The sequence below is a fragment of the Pseudorca crassidens genome, chromosome 11 (genome assembly GCF_039906515.1).
Source record: "Pseudorca crassidens isolate mPseCra1 chromosome 11, mPseCra1.hap1, whole genome shotgun sequence".
NCBI lineage: Eukaryota > Metazoa > Chordata > Mammalia > Artiodactyla > Delphinidae > Pseudorca > Pseudorca crassidens.
The window spans coordinates 59,703,756-59,712,967 of record NC_090306.1 but is presented as its reverse complement, the minus strand read 5'-3'; positions in this window follow the sequence as shown (position 1 = coordinate 59,712,967).

The window sequence follows — 9,212 nt, the reverse complement described above, 5'->3', positions numbered from 1 at the left end:
AAGGGTTAGGGAGTAACAAACACTTTGAGTTTACTCTCCTCCCCACTTTGATGCTTGTTTTGAATGTTTTTTTCTTTGTGGTCACATCTGAGTTCCTGACTTCTACATGCACAGAAGCAGTTTCATGCTGAGAGTTGTTACAAAGCAGATCAGTGAATAAAAAATAAGCCAAAATGTTCACATTTTAGGTCAAAACATTTATACTGCTCTGATGAAGACACGTAGTAATTTTCTCATTATTTAAATGGAACGTATGTCTGTAAGACATTCCAAGGAGCAATCTTCCTTGTAGCTACAGATAAAGGATTTCTTTGACTGTTAGCTCTCTACCAAACCTCTATTAGCAGAGCACAAAGTAATTATATTGTCTGATTGGCTGGTATTATTTGGAAAAAGTAATTGTCTAAAAGAGAATATGCAGACTGATTTAATAATTTATATATCAATTTTGCCCTTTGGGTGGTTCTTATTAACATATAAATTAAGTTATAAAGCATATTTTGAACAGTGCATAAAGTCTGGAACAATTAGATAAATAAAACCAGCCTGAGACAGTCTCCCTCCACACACTAGAATTTCCCATAGTTCAAAATGGAAAAATAACTCAAGATTCTAAAAACATGTGAGACTGCCTCACTGTGCCGTAGAATTTTGAATCACTTCCAATAAAAGGCTTTATTTAATGTTTGGGCACAGATCTCTTGCCAAACAGGTCAGCAAAAGGTAGAAAAAGCAAGCTTTGGAAGATCTTCCTACATGTCCTTCTCAGCGTTTTTTTTTTTTTTTTTGCGGTACGCGGGCCTCTCACTGTTGTGGCCTCTCCTGTTGCGGAGCACAGGCTCCGGATGCGCAGGCTCACGGGTCTATCCGCTCCGCGGGATGTGGGATCTTCCCGGACTGGGGCATGAACCCGTGTCCCCTGCATCGGCAGGCGGACTCTCAGCCACTGCGCCACCAGGGAAGCCCCCCTTCTCAGGTATTTAATACTCATACTCTACTTGTACTTTCAAAGACGAGGGTGCAGATTCTGCCAAAAGCCCACTCGCAAATAGACTTTTTAAAACTACTGTAATAAAGCCCAGAAATCATTGCAGCAGTTTATGTCATCTGGTCTCAAATACTTTTGAAGCCCAAGAAGTGGATCATACCTAAAATGCCCAGGATAGGGTATTTAAGGATATTGTAGTATTTCTAAAAATATTATAAATAGCCATGTGCACTGGATGGTAATTGATTCAGTAATCAATGAAGACATCTTTCTTAATGTTTTTCCCTGAGATCCTCCTTTCTGATCAATGAGATCCCTCGCTGCATTTATTTATATTTGGGAAGAAGTCTCAATATATAGAAAATGTAATAAACATCTATGATAAATATTCACCTCCAAAATGAACAAATATTAACTTTTATTCCCTTCAGATTTTTTTCTTTTTTAAATAAAACATTAAAATCTCTATGTTTTCTTTGGCCCATTCTCTTCTCTTTCCAAAGGTCAGCATCATCTGGTGTATGTATCCAAATTATATTTTTGTACTATATTAATTTTATGTTCTTTAACATAGTTTTATAATATTCTCCATAAATGTCTTACCCAATTAAAAAATTTTAATTGTATTTCCTATTTGTTATTGCTAGTATTTAAGTATGTTATTGTTTTTGTCTATCAATCTCAAGTCAGATAATCTGAATTCTCTTAATTTTACTTATCTGAACGTTCTTTTGAATATTTTAGGAAGGTGTTTATATGGTCTACAAATTAAAATTTTGCATCTTCCTTTCCAATCCTGATACCTCTTTTTTCCTATTCCTTTGATTAGGAGCTCCAGTTTAATTTTTCAGGCATCCTTGTCTCCTTATGTTACTGGAAACGCTTCTAAAGTTTTACCATTTAGACTAATGTTTGTTGTTAGTGTTTGGTAGATTCTCTTCATTAGTTAGGAGAATTTCTCTTCTTGCACGTTTTTTTAGTTTATATTTTTCTGCTTTATTGAGAGGAATACATGGCATTTCTCTATTGATCTCTTAAAGCAGTAAATGTAGTGATTTAAATTCATAGGATTTTCTAATGTTAAATCGTCCTTGCCTTCCTAGTCTTAATCCATTTGGTCAGGATCCATATATATATATATATATATATATATGGCATATATGTGTGTGTGTGTATATATATAGCATATATATGTGTGTATATATATACCCACATATACACACACACACATATATACACTCATTATGGTAATTTTGGGACTTTTTAATTAATTAATTATATCATTTAACATAGTCATTGAGTACTTCATGTGTTCCAGGACATTAGGCAATAGAAGTACAACAGTGAACAAAATAAATTTTTAAAATATCTTTGCCCTTATAGATTACACTTAAGGAAGCAGTCAAAAGCAAGATTAATAAGTAAAATATGTAGTATGTTAGATAGTGATTGCCATTAAAGAAGAGAACAAGGAGAGAGAAGGGATGTGAAATCTGTGAGAAGTGTTGGACTTTAAATTGAATGTCCAGGGAAGTCTTCACAAAAATGTAAATTTGAGGATAGGGCTGTAGGAAGTGAGAGGATCTAGCTATGCAGCTAGCTGGATGAAGAATATTCTAAGCAGAGGAAGCAGAAGTTACTTCAAGTAGGAACATTTCTGACATGTTTGAAAAATAATTTGGTATTTTTTTCCTAGAAAATTACCTATTTCAGTGAAATTTTCAAATTTATTGGCATAAAATTACTTATAATACTTAATTATTTAAAAACTATTGCATTTGCAATTCCTAATATTGCTTTTTTGTCACTTTTTGTTTTGGTCAGTCTACCTAGAAATTTATGTATTTTGTTATTATTCTCCATACTATTATTACCAAATATTCTCTGTATATTGGAGTCGACAGTTTATACACTGCATCTTAGATATGCAAAAAAGTCACATATTTCTTTACCCCAGGGGACATCCTCCTTCTTACCCTCATGCAGTATACTAGTAAACTTCTGGATTTCTTGCATGTCAAACAGAAGCTGATAAAAATTTGGTAGTGCTAGCCCAGTCTCTCTCTCTCTGCCTAAACACACCATACTGCCATTTTGACTCTACTGCAATTGAGGGCATTGGGTCAAGTCAGTGAGAGAGAAAGCTGAGCTCTCCTGAAGCAACCTGCTTGCTTGTGTAAGGCCAAGGTGCCATGAGTTACAGATACTTCAGGAGTAGAAGTAGTGAAGACCAAGGACAATTAGACAGAGGGATGAGATACTTCGACTAGAATGTATTCATCATATTTTTAATTTTTTGTATTTTATGATGTTTTGACCTCTTGGGGCCTCACCCACTGCGGAGAGACTGTCCCTTCCAGGGTTAGCTAATTCCTAGAGATAGTAAACACTTGCCTTAGAGCACAATCTTCAGATGCAAATCAACCAATCCAGAACCCATATCCTCAACTACTTCCTTTACTGGGAGCCACTGTACCTCATCCCAGAGCCAGGCATCAGATAGCCAGGGGCAGTTCCTAAGTCCCAGAGCCCACCAAACTAGTCAATCCTAGGTCTGTCTACCCTGTTTAGCCTGCCTTGCCCATTCTTTCCCCCAAAAATATACAATGAAGGCGCTTGCCCAAATTTTTCCCTCACTCCCTCTGACTCCTGACCTGTGTGGCCCTGCAGTGTGCCATGCCTCCTATTTCTAGGAATCTGTGAGTATAAACTTCTTCCTTGATGACAGTCATTTCCATATCTGCGTGTCTTACCATACCTGATTATCAGAAATCCTGGGTACTTTTTAAAACACAAAGGGCCACATATAGAACATAGGTCTGTGTACCCAATGCCATTAGAATGTGTAAAGTTCCCTTGCAACCAGATGCCATCCTAAGAAGGAAGAAATTGAAGAAGAGGGAAAGGATTAGAGTCTTTAAATGGGGATTTAAGCTGTTCACACATCCTAATCTCACAGAAAATAAACTCATTGCTATTCTTGGTGGAAATTTTTTTGGGTCAAACTTTAAATTCTCAAGGATAGTGGCAAGTGATTATGGATGATGCTCCTTTATCTGCTTAGTCTCAGAATTTAGTACCATTAAAAGGCTTCTGAGCTTAGTTCTTTGAGTGAGGAATTTCTGCTTGAACATCCAATACTTTAAGCTGCTTGCAAAATATTAGCAGTAGCTAATATTACTGGTAGCTAATATTTTGCTAAGTTATTATTTATTTAACAGAACACTGTAGTACAGTGTAGTCAGATTGCCTGAGTTTGAATCTAGGCTCCATTGCACAGGCTGTGTGACCTTGGACAAGTGACTTAACCTCTCTTCACAATAATTTTCTCACCTATAAAATGAAAATAATTATAATAGTAGGGGTAGTTGTGGGGAGTAAATGAGCCAGCTCATAGAAGTTATTAGTATAATGTCTGGCACTTATTGAGCACTCAATAAATGTCAATTTTGATTACAATTAGAATGATTATTATCATGTCTTTGTGCAGGTACTGTGCTAAGTGCTCCCTTGTTTCCTCTATTTTCCCACCTTCTCAGGTGGTAGTATTATTACCTAGGAACGGTGGAGCCATGCTTGAATCCTCTGACTCTAAAGCTCATATTCTTAATCACCATCTCCCTGTGACTGGAGGTTTAAGAGAGGATGAATCAAAGAAAGAGTTCAGAAATTCTGGCATCATTCTACTATATCAGGTATCCAAGAGTGAAAAATAAGAGAACTTAGGATGCCTCGTGACATTTCTCATGTTGTCACCAATGTTGCTGATAGTTAGACCACTCAATCCAAATTGCAGTCTACAAGACATCCCACAAACTTCCCTGAAAACACTTCAAGAGTGTCATGCTGTTTTTCTTTTCCATAAAAAGGCCAACATAACTGAAACATTTCATTTTTGTTTGGAAAAAAGATGTTCTTTGGCACTGAACTATCTAGCATGAGGATATTTTCTGGAACATCAAACAATCATTGATAGCTAACAATGCTGGTTTTGCTTAAATGAAAGCCAGCATGAAGCAACCAAATTGTTGCATCTACCCAGAAGCCACAAGATACATTAAGTTATGGGGACATCAGTATCAAAGGGAAAGAATTTTTCAGCTAGTACTTAACCTGAATGTTAATCTCTTTTGGAAAAAAATGGCAAGGTTGAGGGACAGTGAGAAAAAGAGAGAGAAAGAGAAAAGGAAGTTCTGGTTATTGGGTATATAAAGAACATACGTTAGTGAAACAAAGTACTCCAAGTGCCTTCGTTTCATGAAAAACAAATTAGAAGTAGCAGTGCTTAGAGGTATAAAATAACATTGATAAAGATTTTGTCATTAAAATTTGAATTCTAAGGAATTACAATAACATAAGTAATAGTGTGTAAACCATACTGCAGTAGGGAATGGGAAGTTCCAAAGAGAGCCACCAAGCAAAGAAGAATAAAATAAATAAAGAAGAACATCTAGACAAGAGAGGGTAGGGACTCCCACTTTGGTCCTCCCAGCTCAGGATTTACCTATCCCTTAACAAGGGAAGGATTAGAGCAAATACCAGAAGCATTTGTAGTCTGTTGTGTTATGAATGGTTGCTTAGATTGGTAGCGGAGTAGCAATATGTAATATAGCATTTATCCTTTTATCATCAATATAAACTCCTGAGGCACTGCTAACAGAACTGTGGAGGATTCAGGTGATACTTGCAGTGCAGGCTTGTTACCCATACAACTTTCTCAGGAGAGAAAGGAAAACAGAGTGACAAAAAGGGAGAGAGAGAGAGAGGTTGAGAAATAAGCCTTAATGCCCTAAGGTATCCATTGTATGTAATGAATAACTTCCCTCCCTTGCATCTAGAATGTTATTAGTTGTTCTGTGCCACCATCCTTGGAAGAAATGAGAGTATAATTTTCAAATTATTTTTTGGTAGAGTTTAATTTTCTTGTGGAAGCTGCATTGAGAAAGCCTGCTAGAAAATGTTTTCAGAGGAGGCCTTGTCCCATCTGGATGTGTCATAGGTTTCACTGATATATTGAGAGTTGTTAAACTATTGTTTCTTGGTACTGACACCTCACCCAATGGCATTAAAATAGCCTTTAAAGTACTGACTTTAGAGTCTAACACGCATGGTTTCAAATTCTAGTTCTGCCATCCCCAGGCTGTCGATATAAGGAAATATATTTATCCACACCTGTGACATGTATGATATATATATATATATATATATATATATATATGACATAATAATAGTGCCTACCTTACAGACTGTGATGATTTCAGGAGACATGAATGTAAAACAGACTTCAGCACACTGTGAACACTCAACAAATGTTATTATTAACCGCCGGATGTGACAATCCTGAGTACCCCCACTGCAGAGCTGTCCTCTTGGGGAGGTTGAGAGCAACATAGAACCATTAGACCTGTCTCCTACTGAGCCATCTGACATTGATTTTTCAGCTGCACATCACTGAAAAATCCTGGGGACAAGCTGCATATTGAAGGGACCTGGAATTTTACACCCTCTAGTATAACACAGAGAAAGCCTTGTAATAGGTTACCATGTTGCTGGTTTCAAGACTGTTAGCTAAGGGGGAAGGGATATTTTGTATGCCAGAAGGCTTTCCATTATCCATTAGCATTGTGGTCTCTTTGAGTTCTTGTCATAACATGGTATTTTATGAAAGAATTAACCCCAAGTAGCTTTGGAAGCAATAAAATAATATTCTGTAGAAGGCTTGTTCATTTTCTGCATATATTTTACTACTATGTAAGACATGGGGAGTGAGAAAATGGGAGAGAAAAAGCATGAGGAGAGGCAGAGAGAGATGTGGAAGAGGAAAAGGAAGAAGTATATATTGATCCTATTCTTTTTCACTTCAACTAAGTATATTAATATTTTCTAAGTCTCTTTTTCAGACTACCAAAAAAAAAAAGCAGACCCAAGTTTTATTTTTTTAAATTAAAGACACATACTGCTTTTCTTTCTGGTTATAAATATTCATTATAGGAAATATAAAAAGCATATTAAAAATAATTGTTTCCCATAATGCTATTAACCAGATGTAAACATATATTACATTTTGGTGCATTTCCTTTCTAATACGTTTTCTATGTATATTTGTAAGGGTCATATTAAACATATAATTTTGTATCTTTCCTTTTTTAAGTTTTTTGAGTTATTAGGTGCATTTTTCCACATTATTGAAAATTCTTGTAAAGATAAAATGTGATCAATTAATCATTCCACACACAAGAATAAACTCTAAGTGAATCAGAGATCTAAATGTTTAAAAACTGATCTGTACATCAAGCTGATATTTATTTGACAGTTCCCATGTTTAGTTGGTAAAATGAACCCATTTCCCAACAGAATTTTTTTTTTTACATCTTTATTGGAGTATAATTGCTTTACAATGGTGTGCTAGTTTCTGCTTTTTAACAAAGTGAATCAGTTATACATATACATATGTTCCCATATCTCTTCCCTCTTGCATCTCCCTCCCTCCCACCCTCCCTATCCCACCCCTCCAGGTGGTCACAAAGCACAGAGCTGATCTCCCTATGCTATGCGGCTGCTTCCCACTAGCTATCTATTTTACGTTTCGTAGTATATATATGTCCATGCCACTCTCTCACTTTGTCACAGCTTACCCTTCTCCTTCCCCATATCCTCAAGTCCATTCTCTAGTAGGTCTGTGTCTTTATTCCCATCTTAGCCCTAGGTTCTTCACGACCTTTTTTCTAGATTACATATATATGTGTTAGCATATGGTATTTGTTTTCCTCTTTCTGAATTACTTCACTCTGTATGACAGACTCTAGGTGCATCCACCTCACTACAAATAAGTCAATTTTGTTTCTTTTTATAGCTGGGTAATATTCCATTGTATATATGTACCACATCTTCTTTATCCATTCATCTGTTGATGGACACTTAGGTTGCTGCCATATCCTGGCTATTGTAAATAGAGCTGCAATGAACATTTTGGTACATGACTCTTTTTGAATTATGGTTTTCTCAGGGTATATATATGCCCAGTAGTGGGATTGCTGGGTCGTATGGTAGTTCTATTTTTAGTTTTTTAAGGAATCTCCATACTGTTCTCCATAGTGGCTATATCAATTTACATTCCCACCAACAGTGCAAGAGGGTTCCCTTTTCTCCATACCCTCTCCAGCATTTATTGTTTGTAGATTTTTTGATGATGGCCATTCTGACCACTGTGAGATGATATCTCACTGTAGTTTTGTTTTGCATTTCTCTAATGATTAATGATGTTGAGCATTATTTCATGTGTTTGTTGGCAATCTGTATATCTTCTTTGGAGAAATGTCTGTTTCGGTCTTCTGCCCATTTTTGGATTGGGTTGTTTGTTTTTTTGATATTGAGCTGCATGAGCTGCTTGTATATTTTGGAGATTAATCCTTTGTCAGTTGCTTCATTTGCAAATATTTTCTCCCATCCTGAGGGTTGTCTTTCCATATTGTTTATGGTTTCCTTTGCTGTGCAAAAGCTTTTAAGTTTAATTAGGTCCCATTTGTTTATTTTTGTTTTTATTTCCATTTCTCTAGGAAGTGGGTCAAAAAGGATCTTTCTGTGATTTCTGTCATAGAGTGTTCTGCCTATGTTTTCCTCTAAGAGTTTTATAGTGTCTGGCCTTACATTTAGGTCTTTAATCCATTTTGAGTTTATTTTTGTGTATGGTGTTGGGGAGTGTTCTAATTTCATACTTTTACATGTAGCTGTCCAGTTTTCCCAGCACCACTTACTGAAGAGGCTGTCTTTTCTCCACTGTATATTCTTGCCTCCTTTATCAAAGATAGCGTGACCATAGGTGTGTGGGTTTATCTCTGGGCTTTCTATCCTGTTCCATTGATCTATATTTCTGTTTTTGTGCCAGTACCATACTGTCTTGATTACTGTAGCTTTGTAGTATAGTCTGAAGTCAGGGAGCCTGATTCCTCCTGCTCCGTTTTTCTTTCTCAAGATTGCTTTGGCTATTCGGGGTCTTTTGTGTTTCCATACAAATTGTGAAACTTTTTGTTCTAGTTCTGTGAAAAATGCCACTGGTAGTTTGATAGGGATTGCATTGAATCTGTAGATTGCTTGGGTAGTTTAGTCATTTTCACAATGTTGATTCTTCCAATCCAAGAACATGGTATATCTCTCCATCTATTTGTATCATCTTTAATTTCTTTCATCAGTGTCTTATAATTTTCTGCATACAGGTCTTCCGTCT